Below are 17500 nucleotides of genomic sequence, written 5' to 3' on the forward strand. Positions count from 1 at the left end.
AGGGAAGAACAGCATACATAGCAGCACCCTCCACAGAGGATTGTCCGCCGCCAGCTCCCCACACCAGATCTGGGTCAGGAGAGCCTGGGGGAAACAGAACGGAAGTCTCAGGACCAGATCTGGGTCAGGAGTGCCTGGGGGAGACAGAACAGATGACTCGGGACCAGTTCTGGATCATGAGAGCCTGATTCTGGATCAGTTCTGGATCAGGAGAACCTGAGGTTTTGGGGGAGGCAGAGCAGACGACTCAGGACCAGTTCTGGATCAGGAGAGCCTGGGGGAGACAGAACAGATGACTCAGAACCAGTTCTGGATCAGGAGAGCCTGGGGGAGACAGAACAGATGACTCAGAACCAGTTCTGGATCAGGAGAGCCTGGGGGAGACAGAACAGATGACTCAGAACCAGTTCTGGATCAGGAGAGCCTGGGGGAGACAGCACAGACAACTCGGGACGAGGAGAGCCTGGGGGAGACAGCACAGACAACTCGGGACGAGGAGAGCCTGGGGGAGACAGATCAGATGACTCAGAACCAGTTCTGGATCAGGAGAGCCTGGAGGAGACAGAACAGACGACTCAGGACCAATCACAGAAACAGTGCTACACAATACGCATAAGGGAACACCTGCTTTAGAAACCGTTTAATCCACTACTACTCCACTAGATCTCACAAGACCAAAGGAAGTGTAAGGAAAATATTTGCGAGAAGTGTGATTTATTAAATACAATTCAAAAGGCTAGTGATAATATAACTGGAGTTACCTGAACCCCAGAATGACCTTTGACCTACCTGAACCCCAGAGTGAGCAACAAAGCTCTTGTCATCAGCCTCCAGAGCCAGCCTCAGACAAGTGGTTTGACCCCAGGATGAAGAGATCCGGATTAGCAGCCTCTGGGCACGCTCCTCATCACAGCAGTGGCACTCATTGAACACACCTGAGACAACACACACGCACACAGGACATACACTGAACACACCTGACAGACAGGACAAGACCACTCATGGAACACACCTAAGAGAGACAGGACTTGGTCACTCAGTCTCACCACAAGATAACAGGACTGACAGACGGGAGAATAATTTGTAAAATAAAGTCTGCTCATTAATTTCCAGTGCTTGACTTGGACTGAAATAGATGTCAGTACTCATTTTTGGTGCCGGTACAATTTATATTTCGGTGCAGGGCCCAGTTGCATAAAACCCTTCAGAATTTACCTTAAGGAATTACCTTAATAACTACATGAGTGGAACAATTAATGTATTATGGATTGATTGTTTTGATTGTTGTTATGCTAATGGTGACATGGGTAAAGAATTTTACTCAGCATGTCCTGGTGAATGAAGAGGGTGAACTCTGATCCTGAGAGTGAAACTGACCTATATCCAAATTGCAATTTTTGATGATAATGATAATACTCAGGAACTGTAGCAAGTTTATGCTAATGGAACATAGAGTCCATGGGCATTGCCTTATAAATAATGAGATCATGATGCTTGTCCTGGGTCATGTTCATTAGGCACTAAACGGAATAAATCTTATTAAACCTGGAGTCACGACCTGGATTTATCCAACAAGATATGCTAATATTAGTTTTGACAGATGTTGCTAGCTATAGGGATGGAAATGGCTGTGTCCACCATGCTAACCAATGGGAGTATGCTCAGTTTCAACATGATTTGTTTCGTACTGATGAAAAATGTACTCTGACTTAGATTGCTGAGAATTTCTTAACAATATTTTAATGTCTTATTAAAGCTTGTAATTTTCTTTTAAGTTGAGAGAAGTCTCAAAATGGGGGATTGTGGTAGAAAAATTACAACATTGTTTAAAACTGTTTATGCATAGAATAGGTATGATGAGTACTCTCTCATCTGTGTCTATGGGACTGAGTTGGGCCTCTGGGGCTTGAACTGACAGTTGACTTGATGATAAAGCCTAAAGACTGCCTTCCATAGGAAAGATGTGGTGGGTCTAACTGAGATAGAGAGAGCGTGGAGGAGTAGAACAAAACTCATTGTTCCTCTATGTATGCTCTAGTATGCTCTCTCTAATTCTCTTTCTCTCTTTCGGAGGACCTGAGCCCTAGGACCATGCCTCAGGACTACCTGGCATGATGACTCCTTGTCCACCTGGCCATGCTGCTGCTCCAGTTTCAACTGTTCTGCCTGCGGCTATGGAACCCTGACCTGTTCACTGTGATTACTATTATTTGACCATGCAGGTCATTTATGAACATTTGAACATCTTGACCATGTTCTGTTATAATCTCCACCCGGCACAGCCTGAAGAGGACTGGCCACCACTCATTGCCTGGTTCCTCTCTAGGTTTCATCCTAGGTTTTGGCCTTTCTAGGGAGTTTTTCCTAGCCACCGTGCTTCTACACCTGCATTGCTTGCTGTTTTGGGTTTTAGGCTGGGTTTTTGTACAGCACTTTGATATATCAACTGATGTAAGAAGGGCTATATAACTAAATACATTTGAATTTGATTTTGAATTGGATCTTCTCGCTGTGGTTCCCCGACGGGGGTGGTCTGGTGGGTGACCAAGCCTATAGAGCACCTGTCCAGTGCTCTAAAAACCCATGGGAATGGAGAGGGGTTGAGTGTGGATTCCCAGCTCGGACGCCAGGGTAACGTCCATGAGACTCGCGTCGGCCCCTGAGTCGATGAGTATCTGGAGAGACTTTGACTGGTCGTCCCACCACAGGTTGGCACAGAGAGGGCAGCGAGCAAGGGGGATGAACATTTTTTTTAAGACCCACCAGAGTACTCACTCCAACGAATGAGCTGGGTCTCTTGAAGGGACAGGTAGACACATAATGACCAACAGTAGCGCAATACAGACAATTCTGGGTCTCAAGTCTGCTTATGTGTTCGGCTGAAGACAGCCTAGCCCTGTCGAGCTGCATCGGCTCGGGAAGAGGGAAATCGGGAGTCTCCGGAGGCTCTTGGAGGGACTCGGGTAAGGTCGAATCATCTTGGGGACATAGACGACAAGGACTTCATCAGATGCAAGGTGGGATCCCTGATTGAGGGATTGGAACCGCAATCTGATCTCTTCTCCTACGTTCCCGTAGCCGACCATCGATCTGGATGGTTAAAGCGATGAGTGAGTTGAGATCTGTCGGTAGTTCTCGGGCTGCCAGCTCATCCTTTACCCGATCCGATAATCAAAACAACGCTTCTGTGTCGAACAGGTTCCATGTTCCTCCTCTGCTAGCGTGCGGAACTCCACCGCATAGTCTGCTTGAGGGAGTCCTGCCGAAGCTGGAGTAACTTCTGGGCAGCCTCTCTCCCGGACACTGGAGTCTCAAACTTAACTCACCTCCGCCACGAATACTTCCAGACAGAGGCAGACGGCGGATTGTTGCTCCCACACCACCAGACGAGTGCCCTCCCGGACATCAGCGTAATAATGTACACTATCTTCGAGCAGTCCAAGGGGAATGAAGAAGGCTGCAGCTCGAAACAAAGTGGGCACTGGGAGAGAAAGGCCCAGCAGGTTTTGGAATCTCCATCGTAGTGCTCCGGGGGAAGTAAGAGGGTCCCGGGAAACCGGGATGACGACGTTGCTATCAGCCGGGTTACTGGGAGTCTGCCTGGCAGGCAACCCATGGAATTGGTTCCGCAATGCGTCCGATGTAAGGTCATGACGTTCGGCCTGAACCCTTCCATTAACAGTGAAGCAACTCCTCGTGTCTATTATTGATGGCTCCTTAGGAAGAGATGGCAATGCGGAGCTGGTCCAAGTCTGCTGTGTCAGTCATGGCCAGTTCGTACTATCAGGTTTCAGGTGAGACCCAAGTGCAGACTGTGTTGAAGTAACAATGTTTATTGCAACAACAAGGGCATGCAAACGACAGGTCAAGACAGGCAGGGGTCGATAATCCAGAGTGCGGCAAAGGTACAGGATGGCAGGCAGGGTCAGGAGCAGAGTGGTCAGGCAGGCGGGCTCAGAGTCAGGACAGGCAAGGGTCAAAACCAGGAGGACAAGAAAACTGGGGAAAAACAGGAGCTGAGAAAACGCTGGTTGACTTGAACAAGCAAGACGAATTGGCACAGACAGACAGAAAACACATAAATACCCAGAAGATAAGTGGGGAAGATGGGCGACACCTGGAGGGGGTGGAGACAAGCAACAGGACAGGTGAAACAGATCAGGGCGTGACAATTATTGCAATAATGAATCAATGTTAAATAAAGATTGATTGTTTGAATAATTGTCCAAATCTCTCTATGTACATGCATTTTCACTACATTGTGCTGCACTATACCATCGGTTCATACAGACAGTATGTCTCAGTACTGTATTGTGTGTCTGTGCTGCACTATACCATCGGTTAATACAGACAGTATGTCTCAGTGCTGTATTGTGTGTCTGTGCTGCACTATACCATTGGTTCATACAGACAGTATGTCTCAGTGATAGAAATAGAATCAATAGAATGGGCGTCCCCATTCACGTTAATGATGGCATAATGGGTGGACCGGCGGCCATTGCGAGTGTACCCATAGGCGCAAAGCACAAAGTAAATGCTAGGTTCAAAATATACAGATTAAATATACCTGTACACACACTGCGTAACTATGTGTGTACAGGTGTTATTGGAGACTGCTTATTGGACCGTAGCTACAGGAGGGTAGTGTGTACATCACTGGGGCTTCCTGCCATCCAGGACCTCTATACCAGGCGGTGTCAAAATTGTCAAAGACTCCAGCCACCCAAGTCATAGATTGTTCATTATGCTATCGCATGGAAATCAATACCGGAACGCCAAGACCAAAAGGCTCCTTAATTAATAACAGCTTCTACCCCCAAGTCATAAGACTGCTGAACAGTTATGGAATGGTTACTTGCATTGGCTCCCTTATTTTATTCATATTTATTCTTTCCACTGACTACTTGTTATTGTTATTTTATTGTGTAACTATTTTTCCTTTAGTTTATTTTGCAAATGTTTCTTACTTTAAAAAAACTGCATTGTTGGTTAAGGTCTCATACAGTTAATTCAGAAACTATTCAGACCCCTTGACTTTTTCCACATGTTGTTACATTACAGCCTTAATCTAAAATTGATTCAATCAAAAATAATCCTAAAAATGTACTCACAATACTCCATAATGACAAAGCGAAAACAGGTTTTTCAAAATGTAGCCAATTTTTAAAACATTAAATATTATTTACATAAGTATTTAGACCCTTTGCTATGAGACTCGAAATTGAGCTCAGGTGCATCCTCTTTCCATTGATCATCCGTGAGATGTTTCTACAACTTGATTGGAGTCCACCAGTGGTAAATTCAATTGATTGGAAATTATTTAGAAAGGCACACACCTATCTATGTAAGGTACCACAGTTGACAGTGCATGTCAGACCAAGCCATGAGGTCGAAGAAATTGTCCGTAGAGCTTAGAGACAGGATTGTGTCAAGGCACAGATCTGGGGAAGGGTACCAAAAAAACTATGCAGCATTGAAGGTCCCCAAGAACACAGTTGCCTTCATCATTCTTAAATGGAAGAAGTTTGAAACCACCAAGGCTCTTCCTAGAGCTGGTCACTCGGCCAAACTGAGCAATCAGGGGAGAATGGCCTTGGTCAGGCGGGTGACCAAGAACCTGTTGGTCACTCTGACAGAGCTCCAGAGTTCCTCTGTGGAGATGGGAGAACATTCCAGAAGAAAAACCATCTCTGCAGCACTCCGACAATCAGGCATTCATGGGTGAGGGGCCAAACGGAAGCCACTCCTCAGTAGAAGGCACATGACAGACCATGAGAAACAAGATTCTCTGATCTGATGAAACCAAGGTAGACAGTAGAATTCTTTGGCTTGAATGCCACATCCGGAGGAAACCAGGCACGATCCCTACGGTGAAACATGATGGTGGCAGCATCATGCTGTGGGGATTTTTTCAGCATCAGGGACTGGGAGACTAGCAGGATCAAGGGAAAGATGAACGTAGCAAAGTACAGAGATATCCATGATGAAAACCTGCTCCAGAGCGCTCAGGACCTCAGACTGGGGCAAATGTTAATATGGACAGTATGTCTTAGTGTGTCGGTTACTGTACCGATAGTTAATAAGGACAGTATATATTATTGTGTCGGCTACTGTACCGATGGCGTGTCTCTCATAGTGTTTGGCCAGTTCTCTCATCTCCTCCGCCTCATCCTCCTCTTCTGCTCCTTCCTCAGCCAGCTTCTTCAGGATTTTACTCGCGGCCAGAGCTGCTGACGTACAGTCCCGGGACTGCACACAACGAACAAACATGTTAAGAGTAATAATATTTATTTCTCTAATCATATATTCTTATTTAGTCTGGTTCAAGCATTTTGCTTGAATGAATACTTTGGGACAACTGGATAACTGGATAACTAGATAACTGGATAACTGGATAACTAACTACACCAGACAGTCAATTCCATATTTAGACTGCCCTGCACTGGTTCCTAACCTACTCTACCTGCTCCCAGGCGATCTCAGCCAGCTCTTTCTGGTTCTGCAGGATGGCCCAGAGGAAAAGGTCTCCGCCTGGGTCTCTGAAAGTCTCCTCTCCCCTTTCTGAATCTCTCCCTGGTCCTCTGTCTGGGTCTGGCGAGGCCTGGAGCTCCAGCTGCTCTTTAGGTGGCAGCTAGCACAGAACAGATAGGTGGGTCAGTAGACAGCACAGAACAGATAGGTGGGTCAGTAGACAGCACAGAACAGATAGGTGGGTCAGTAGACAGCTAGCAGAGAACAGATAGGTGAGTCAGTAGACAGCTAGCAGAGAACAGATAAGTGGGTCAGTAGACAGCTAGCACAGAACAGATAGGTGAGTCAGTAGACAGCTAGCACAGAACAGATAGGTGAGTCAGTAGACAGCTAGCAGAGAACAGATAGGTGAGTCAGTAGACAGCTAGCAGAGAACAGATAAGTGGGTCAGTAGACAGCTAGCACAGAACAGATAGGTGAGTCAGTAGACAGCTAGCACAGAACAGATAGGTGGGTCAGTAGACAGCACAGAACAGATAGGTGGGTCAGTAGACAGCACAGCACAGATAGGTGGGTCAGTAGACAACTAGCACAGAACAGATAGGTGGGTCAGTAGACAACTAGCACAGAACAGATAGGTGGGTCAGTAGACAACTAGCACAGAACAGATAGGTGGGTCAGTAGACAACTAGCACAGAACAGATAGGTGGGTCAGTAGACAACTAGCACAGAACAGATAGGTGGGTTAGTTAGGTAGGTTAGGCGGGTTAGTTAAGTTGGTTAGTTAGTTGAGTTAGTTAGGTTGGTTAGTTAGTTGAGTTAGTTAGGTTGGTTAGTTAGTTGAGTTAGTTAGGTTGGTTAGTTGGGTTAGTTAGGTAGTTAGGTTGGGTTAGTTAGGTAGTTAGGTTGGGTTAGTTAGGTTGGATTAGTTAGGTTGGGTTAGTTAGTTAGTTAGTTAGTTAGTTAGTTGGTTAGTTAGGTTAGTTAGGTTAGTTAGGTTAGTTAGGTTAGTTAGGTAGGTTAGTTAGTTAGATAGATATGTTAGGTTAGTAACATACTCTGTTTCATGAAATCATGGCTCATTCCAGATATACTGTCCCCGTGCATATATCCAGCTAGGTTCTATGTACATCGCGCGGAGAGGAAGAAAGAACTCTCCGGGAAAAAGATAAGTGGAGATGTATGTTTTATGATTAACTGCTCATGGTGTGGTTGTGGTAATGTACAGGAACTCAAGTCCTTTAGTTCACCTGACCTGGAATACCTCATCATGAAATGCTGACCGCAACAGATTCCGAAATAATTATCTTCGGTCAACGTCACAGCCGTGTATATTCCTCATAAGCCGATACCACGACATCTCTCAAGGAACCACACTGGGCTTTGTGCAAACTGGAAACCGTATATCCCGAGGACGTATTTATTGTAGCTGGGGCCTTTAACAAAGCAGATCTGAGTAAATGCTACAGAAGTTTTATCAAAATATCGCCTGCGCTACTGGTGCCTCAAAAACTCTCAACCATTGCTACTCATGCAAAACACCAGTCTCAATGTCAACAGTGAAGAGGCGACTCCGGGATGCAGGCCTTCTCGGCAGAGTTCACCAATTAGCCTTTTAAAATGATTACCTTGGATTAGCTTACACAACATGGAGTGATTGTTGCTGTTAATGGGCCTCTGTACACCTATGTAGATATTCCATAAAAAAATCTGCCGTTTCCAGCTACAATAGTCATTTACAACATTAACAATGTCTACACTGTATTTCTGATCAATTTGATGTTATTTTAATTGACCAATAACATCTAATAACCAAAAACATATGTTAAATATGTGTATGTGACCAATAACATATGATAAATATGTGTATGGACCAATAACATCTGTTAAATATGTGTATGTGGCCAATCACATCTGTTAAATATGTGTATGGACCAATCAAATCTGTTAAATATGTGTATGGACCAATAACATCTGTTAAATATGTGTATGGACCAATCACATCTGTTAAATATGTGTATGGACCAATAACATCTGTTAAATATGTGTATGGACCAATCATATCTGTTAAATATGTGTATGGACCAATAACATCTGTTAAATATGTGTATGGACCAATAACATCTGTTAAATATGTGTATGGACCAATCACATCTGTTAAATATGTGTATGTGGCCAATACAATTTAATTTGATTTTGATTTGATTAGGTGGACAGCTATAGAAACCAGACACATATAGTCTATAAAGTATATCTAGCCGGCAGCTACAGAAATCAGAGACATGTGACTCACCAGCTGGATTCGGTCTTTGAATTATTATTATTTTTTTACATTGGATAAAAGTAGAGACTCAGAGCTACAAAATGGTATACCATACGCTGCGTTTGATGAACAATGGGAAAGTAATTCTGCTTTGAAAGTTGATCAACTTGTAAACACACTTTTGAGAAAATGGCCTTTTAATGTTTTGTTACCGAGTGAAGAGCTCTTCTTTGTCTACACCCATTCAGCATTGTTCAAACCCCCTTAAGCTTTAGCCCCACCCATCTTGTTTCGCTCTCGAAGGGCACACTCGACGCTCTGGCCGATGATTTGTTTACCTCTGGATAACAGGAAAACCAGCTCTGCTGGCAACAATTTCATTACTCTTTTTTTGCCAATGTTTACTGACACCGGCCATATTTAACTGGTGTTGTACACTTTAGCTTAAGACGTGTAGCTACCTAGCTAGGTAAACAATGAACCTAGCTAGGCAAACAACGTGTGAGATCACACACGTCACGTAACATTAGCTAATGAGCCAGCCAGCTAACGTTATCTAGTTAAACAATAATGAACATAGTGCCAAATCACGTATTGACTACACTGCATGAATCTGCTGGGAGTTAACCAACCAGGTTCAATGTTAGCTAGCTAACATTAGGCTCGAACTAGCAAAGCGAACGGCTCCAGGATACGAATAATAACATCATACACAACGTTAGCTAGGGAGCCATCCAGCTAATGTTAGCTAGCTAGCTAACAATACACTTTAGCTTTTTTTACCTTTATTTTACTTGGCAAGTCAGTTAAGAACAAATTCTTATTTTCAATGACGGCCTAGGAACAGTGGGTTAACTGCCTGTTCAGGGGCAGAACGACAGATTTGTAGCTTGTCAGTTCAGGGATTCGAACTTGCAACCTTTCGGTTACTAGTCAAGTTCGGTTGCAAGTTCTAACCACTAGGCTACCCTGCCGCCCCAGGTTAAAACATGTTGCTAGCTAGCTAGGTAAACAATGAGCCTAACTAGGTAAATAACGTGTAAGATCACACACGTCACGTAACGTTAGCTAATGAGCCAGCCAGTTAACGTTAGCTAGTTAAACAACAATGAACATAGTGCCAAATCATGTCGTTACTATCTTATATGAATCTGCTGAGAACTAACCAACCAGGTTCAATGTTAGCTAGCTAACATTAGGCTCTAACTAGCAAAGCAACCGGTTCTGGGATACGAAAAATAACATCATACACAACGTTAGCTAGGGAGCCAGCCAGCTACCAGCACAATTTAGCTTGAAATGAAATCACTTTGTCAAAATTATAAACGTGTAATATCTGAAAATGTAACTAGCTAACGCTAGACGATTTTACCTTTATACATCATCGTGCATGATGGACGCGTCTCCTGTCATGGATGCCATGCCATGGTTGTACTTAGTTTGAAGATGTAATCCAGAGACAGGTGTTTCCTCCATATCTTCAGCTATCATAATCTAATTCCACTGATTTAAAAACTTGATCCTCCAGAAAGTGGAGAACAACACTTATACAGCTCCACTACACAATGTATTTTTTTTAAAGCCACGTTTGACAGGATTACCAATACAGACTGACTAGCTCAAATAGACAGAAGCCTTCTGTATGGCAGATCAATCCGAACTTCTCTCGGCATGTCCAGCACACTCATAATCTCAGCCAATCATGGCTAGTGAGAACGTTGTTGTCTTTTTCTGTGGCTTAACCAACAAGGCTCGTTAACAAATGTATTCGTATTTACAGATGGCATACAACTTTGATATTAAGGCACATGAAAGTTCATATGTTCCAGAAGGCATTTCTGCCAAAAAACGCATTTTGATAAAATATAAATTTAAAAAACATTCAAATGGATCTCTTGTGAAGTCATTACTTGCGACATACGCCTAGTTTTCTAAACGGGTCACATATAGTCTCTCTCTCTCTCTCTATATATATATATATATATATATATATATATATATATATATATATATATATAGTCTCTATAAGGTATATATATATATATATATATATATATATATATATATATATATATATATATAGTCTCTATAAGGTATATATAAGGTATATATATATATATATAGTCTCTATAAGGTATATATAGCTAGCTGCTACAGAAACCATAGACATATAGTCTCTATAAGGTATATCTAGCTAGCTAGCTAGCTGCTACAGAAACCATAGACATATAGTCTCTATAAGGTATATCTAGCTAGCTGCTACAGAAACCATAGACATATAGTCTCTATAAGGTATATCTAGCTGGCAGCTAAATAACTGGCCACGATATTATGACCCCACACCAGATCCACTGCTTCTGTCACCATGGCGATGCTGTCTGACACAGTTTGATACTCACTGTGACAGCGACATCCTCCTTGGGCTCCTTTGGGTACCTGGTGGAGTGCAGGCCAGGCAGGGGGTAGAGGGGCTGGGTGAAACTGCCCAGTAGGTGGCGTATCTCATCCGAGACGTGACTGAGAGAGATGGTCCTCCCTGCAGCACCCCGAGGACTCAGGGTCTGACTACGTCTACTCTTCTCGGTCTGGATGCGCTTGGCTAGACGGCGTAGGAAGAAGCAGGAAGTGGGCAGCTGGGTGTAGAGGTCACACAGAGTGGTCTGGTCCCCCAGGAACTCTCTCAGACACACTCCGTTCTCCAGGAGCAGCCGGACAAATTGTGGCTTGTGGCCCAGCAGGGCTGAGAACATGGCCTGATGCAGGTCACTGGACTGGACAGGAGAAGAGTGATTTCTTCAACATGATATTAATACTGTAATCTTGGAATTACCTATTAAAATATTACATTTTGTATATTACCATTGACTCTGTGCTGGTACCCCCTGTATATAGCCTCCACATTAACTCTGTATCGGTACCCCCTGTATATAGCCTCCACATTGACTCTGTACTGGTACCCCCTGTATTTCACTGTACCAGTACCCCCTGTATATAGCCTCCACATTGACTCTGTACCGGTAACTCATGTATATAGCCTCCACATTGACTCGGTACCGCTACCCCCTGTATATAGCCTCCACTTTGACTCTGTACCCCCTGTATATAGCCTCCACATTGACTCTGTACCGTAACACCCTGTCTATAGCCTCCACATTGACTCTGTACCGGTACCCCCTGTATATAGCCTCCACATTGACTCTGTACCGGTACCCTCTGTATATAGCCTCCACATTGACTCTGTACCGGTTCCCCCTGTATATATTCTCCACATTGACTCTGTACCCCCTGTATATAGCCTCCACATTGACTCTGTACCGGTACCCCCTGTATATAGCCTCCACATTGACTCTGTACCAGTACCCCCTGTATATAGCCTCCACATTGACTCTGTACCGGTACCCCCTGTATATAGCCTCCACATTGACTCTGTACCAGTACCCCCTGTATATAGCCTCCACATTGACTCTGTACCGTAACACCCTGTATATAGCCTCCACATTGACTCTGTACCGGTACCCCCTGTATAAAGCCTCCACGTTGACTCTGTACCGGTACCCCCTGTATAAAGCCTCCACGTTGACTCTGTACCGGTACCCCCTGTATATAGCCTCCACATTGACTCTGTACCGGTACCCCCTGTATATAGCCTCCACGTTGACTCTGTACCGGTACCCTCTGTATATAGCCTCCACATTGACTCTGTACCGGTACCCCCTGTATATAGCCTCCACGTTGACTCTGTACCAGTACCCCCTGTATATAGCCTCCACATTGACTCTGTACCGGTACCCCCTGTATGTATATAGCCTCCACATTGACTCTGTACCGGTACCCCTTGTATATAGCCTCCACATTGACTCTGTACCGTAACACCCTGTATATAGTCTCCACTTTGACTCTCTACCGTAATACCCTGTATATAGCCTCCACATTGACTTTGTACCGGTAACCCCTGTATATAGCCTCCACATTGACTCTGTACCGGTACCCCCTGTATATAGCCTCCACATTGACTCTGTACCGGTACCCCCTGTATATAGCCTCCACATTGACTCTGTACTGGTAACCCTGTATATAGCCTCCACATAGACTCTGTACCGGTACCCCCTGTATACAGCCCCACTATTGTTATTTACTGCTGCTCTTTAATTATTTGTTAATCTTATCTCTTACTTTTTTAGGTATTTTCTTAAAACTGTATTGCTGGTTAAGCGCTTGTAAGTAAACATTTCACCTGTTGTATTCGATGCATGTGATGAATTTGATGTGATTTTCCATTCAATTGGCGACTGATTTCCATGTGAATATTGTAAAATCCACATTAAGAAAATATGTGCTGTGTTTCTATCAAACAGAGTTGTTGCTGATAAAAGTCTGTGCGTGATGACATAGTGCACACAAAATGTTTTTTTCCTCTGAAGTTTTTCATGTACCGGATATAAATCTAAAGGAGTTTCCATCGCATTTTAAAATCTACCAATAGTTTTGTCACAAAAACTGTTGCATTAAACAGCAAATGTGCCTACTCTGGTTTTAGTTCTTACGCTCTAGCCAACAGCTGGCAGATACAGCTGGTAGACTGTGCTGGTAGACAATGCAGGTAGACTGTGCTGGTAGACAATGCAGGTAGACTGTGCTGGTAGACTATGCAGGTAGACTATTCAGGTAGACTATGCAGCTAGACTGTGCAGGTAGACTATGCAGGTAGACAATGTTGGTAGACTATGCAGGTAGACTATTCAGGTAGACTATGCAGCTAGACTGTGCAGGTAGACTATGCAGGTAGACAATGTTGGTAGACTATGCAGGTAGACTATGCAGGTAGACAATGTTGGTAGACTATGCAGGTAGACTATGCAGGTAGACAATGTTGGTAGACTATTCAGGTAGACTATGCAGCTAGACTGTGCAGGTAGACTATGCAGGTAGACAATGTTGGTAGACTATGCAGGTAGACTATGCAGGTAGACAATGTTGGTAGACTATGCAGGTAGACTATGCAGGTAGACTATGCAGGTAGCCTGTGCTGGTAGACTATGCAGGTAGACTGTGCAGGTAGCCTGTGCTGGTAGACTATGCAGGTAGGCTGTGCAGGTAGCCTGTGCTGGTAGACTATGCAGGTAGACTATTCAGGTAGACTATGCAGCTAGACTGTGCAGGTAGACTATGCAGGTAGACAATGTTGGTAGACTATGCAGGTAGACTATGCAGGTCGACTATGCAGGTAGACTGTGCTGGTAGACTATGCAGGTCGACTATGCAGGTAGCCTGTGCTGGTAGACTATGCAGGTAGACTGTGCAGGTAGCCTGTGCTGGTAGACTATTCAGGTAGACTATGCAGCTAGACTGTGCAGGTAGACTATGCAGGTAGACAATGTTGGTAGACTATGCAGGTAGACTATGCAGGTCGACTATTCAGGTAGACTATGCAGCTAGACTGTGCAGGTAGACTATGCAGGTAGACAATGTTGGTAGACTATGCAGGTAGACTATGCAGGTCGACTATGCAGGTAGACTGTGTTGGTAGACTATGCAGGTAGACTATGCAGGTCGACTATGCAGGTAGACTGTGCAGGTAGCCTGTGCTGGTAGACTATGCAGGTAGACTATGCAGGTAGGCTGTGCAGGTAGGCTGTGCTGCTAAGCTGTGCTGGTAGACCATGCAGGTAGGCTGTACAGGTAGACCATGCAGGTAGGCTCTGCAGGTAGGCTAGTATACATGACAACATGATTATTGATAAGAATATTGGTATTTGTCAAACGGCAAGCGTCAATTGTCATGTCACCAGAATAAGACCCTTGATATTCATTAGAAAGGACTGGATCATTAAGCCCATCACCATGCACTATCACCACCCTGTGAAGTTCATCAAGCCCATCACCATGCACTATCACCACCCTGTGAAGTTCATCAAGCCCATCACTGTGCACTATCACCACCCTGTGAAGTTCATCAAGCCCATCACTGTGCACTATCACCACCCTGTGAAGTTCATCAAGCCCATCACTGTGCACTATCACCACCCTGTGAAGTTCATCAAGCCCATCACTGTGCTCTTTCACCACCCAGTGAAGTTCATCAGTTATTTCATCTGTAGCTTAATAAACTGTATGGTTTCCCCAAACAAGTCGTAGTGGGAGGACCACACAACATATCATCGCGTGACTTTACTTCCCTATGCTGGTTATTATATTATGATATATATATAATATATATTATTATTATATATATTATTATATCAACATTTGCACATAAAGGATTTCCATTTCTCACATTATTAATTTTACTGACACAAAAAGATCCCAACATGTCAAATGAACATATTTATACAATTGTACCGAAACTTCCTGTTTCCATCACAGCTGTCGTGATTTTGTTTTTATACAGTATGACTTCATTCGCATAAAAACTGTGTATCTAATGTTTTTTTTTAATTTTGATCAAATTATTCCCCACTTTCGTGGTATTCAATTATATAGTTATGACCTTCTCTCATTGCAGTAACTCCCGAAAGGGCTTGGAAGAGCCTCAGAGCCTCTTTTACACACGGCTCTGATTGACAGTTAGCCGAACCTACCTTCCACTGGCTATCCTCAGTGAAGATGTCAGTCTTAGCGATGTCCACTCTGTTCCAGGCTACGGCTAGCTCCAGTTGTCTCTCCCAGCGCTCCATCCCAACAGACTCACTGCTCCTGTTGGCTGGGAGGGGAAGAGGAGAAGAGAGAGAGATAAACCTGGATTAGAACTAGGGCTGTGGTGTTTCCCGGAAGTCTAGACCTTATAACCAAGGCAACCAGGTGCTGATCAGGTTGCGTGTGCAGTTCAAAACTGATATGGAAACCATTCTTCCAATGTGGAATTTAGAAAATGACTTACTCTGCATAATTTAGCCGTAATGCGAATGCTTAGAGCGTAATATGAGACAGCCTGCATTAGTCTGGTAATATGTGACACCGTGATGCATCAGAATGTCCAGATGAGGCACTCAGATTCTTCTAGATGGCGACGAATGAGACTATTTACAGAACGTCTCAGTCTGAGAGACATCCTAAACCCAATCATCTACTTCAGGAAGTGTCAAGAACATTAACACACTGTCTGGAAACCAAGCGGACAAAGTGCTGCTAATGTACTCAGCATTAGTTACTCTGTGACTCAGCAGAAGAGCCTGTTATTCTGTGGTACTCAGCATTAGTAATGTTACTCTGTGACTCAGCAGAAGAGCCTGTTATTCTGTGGTACTCAGCATTAGTAATGTTACTCTGTGACTCAGCAGAAGAGCCTGTTATTCTGTGGTACTCAGCATTAGTAATGTTTCTCTGTGACTCAGCAGAAGAGCCTGTTATTCTGTGGTACTCAGCATTAGTAATGTTTCTCTGTGACTCAGCAGAAGAGCCTGTTATTCTGTGGTACTCAGCATTAGTGATGTTTCTCTGTGACTCAGCAGAAGAGCCTGTTATTCTGTGGTACTCAGCATTAGTAATGTTACTCTGTGACTCAGCAGAAGAGCCTGTTATTCTGTGGTACTCAGCATTAGTGATGTTTCTCTGTGACTCAGCAGAAGAGCCTGTTATTCTGTGGTACTCAGCATTAGTAATGTTTCTCTGTGACTCAGCAGAAGAGCCTGTTATTCTGTGGTACTCAGCATTAGTGATGTTTCTCTGTGACTCAGCAGAAGAGCCTGTTATTCTGTGGTACTCAGCATTAGTAATGTTTCTCTGTGACTCAGCAGAAGAGCATGTTATTCTGTGGTACTCAGCATTAGTAATGTTACTCTGTGACTCAGCAGAAGAGCCTGTTATTCTGTGGTACTCAGCATTAGTAATGTTTCTCTGTGACTCAGCAGAAGAGCATGTTATTCTGTGGTACTCAGCATTAGTAATGTTTCTCTGTGACTCAGCAGAAGAGCCTGTTATTCTGTGGTACTCAGCATTAGTAATGTTACTCTGTGACTCAGCAGAAGAGCCTGTTATTCTGTGGTACTCAGCATTAGTAATGTTTCTCTGTGACTCAGCAGAAGAGCCTGTTATTCTGTGGTACTCAGCATTAGTAATGTTTCTCTGTGACTCAGCAGAAGAGCCTGTTATTCTGTGGTACTCAGCATTAGTGATGTTTCTCTGTGACTCAGCAGAAGAGCCTGTTATTCTGTGGTACTCAGCATTAGTAATGTTACTCTGTGACTCAGCAGAAGAGCCTGTTATTCTGTGGTACTCAGCATTAGTGATGTTTCTCTGTGACTCAGCAGAAGAGCCTGTTATTCTGTGGTACTCAGCATTAGTAATGTTTCTCTGTGACTCAGCAGAAGAGCCTGTTATTCTGTGGTACTCAGCATTAGTGATGTTTCTCTGTGACTCAGCAGAAGAGCCTGTTATTCTGTGGTACTCAGCATTAGTAATGTTTCTCTGTGACTCAGCAGAAGAGCATGTTATTCTGTGGTACTCAGCATTAGTAATGTTACTCTGTGACTCAGCAGAAGAGCCTGTTATTCTGTGGTACTCAGCATTAGTAATGTTTCTCTGTGACTCAGCAGAAGAGCATGTTATTCTGTGGTACTCAGCATTAGTAATGTTTCTCTGTGACTCAGCAGAAGAGCCTGTTATTCTGTGGTACTCAGCATTAGTAATGTTACTCTGTGACTCAGCAGAAGAGCCTGTTATTCTGTGGTACTCAGCATTAGTAATGTTTCTCTGTGACTCAGCAGAAGAGCCTGTTATTCTGTGGTACTCAGCATTAGTAATGTTTCTCTGTGACTCAGCAGAAGAGCC

At 43.9% G+C, this 17500-nt stretch overlaps 2 pseudogenes; one reads left to right on the top strand and one right to left on the bottom strand.

Moving 5' to 3' along the window:
• Positions 1 to 17500, top strand: part of LOC135547713 (protein FAM124A-like) — a 622546-nt pseudogene that overhangs the window by 209026 nt on the left and 396020 nt on the right.
• Positions 4 to 17500, bottom strand: part of LOC135547771 (transient receptor potential cation channel subfamily M member 2-like) — a 52611-nt pseudogene continuing 35114 nt past the window's right edge.

This window comes from Oncorhynchus masou, chromosome 10 (genome assembly GCF_036934945.1).
Source record: "Oncorhynchus masou masou isolate Uvic2021 chromosome 10, UVic_Omas_1.1, whole genome shotgun sequence".
NCBI lineage: Eukaryota > Metazoa > Chordata > Actinopteri > Salmoniformes > Salmonidae > Oncorhynchus > Oncorhynchus masou.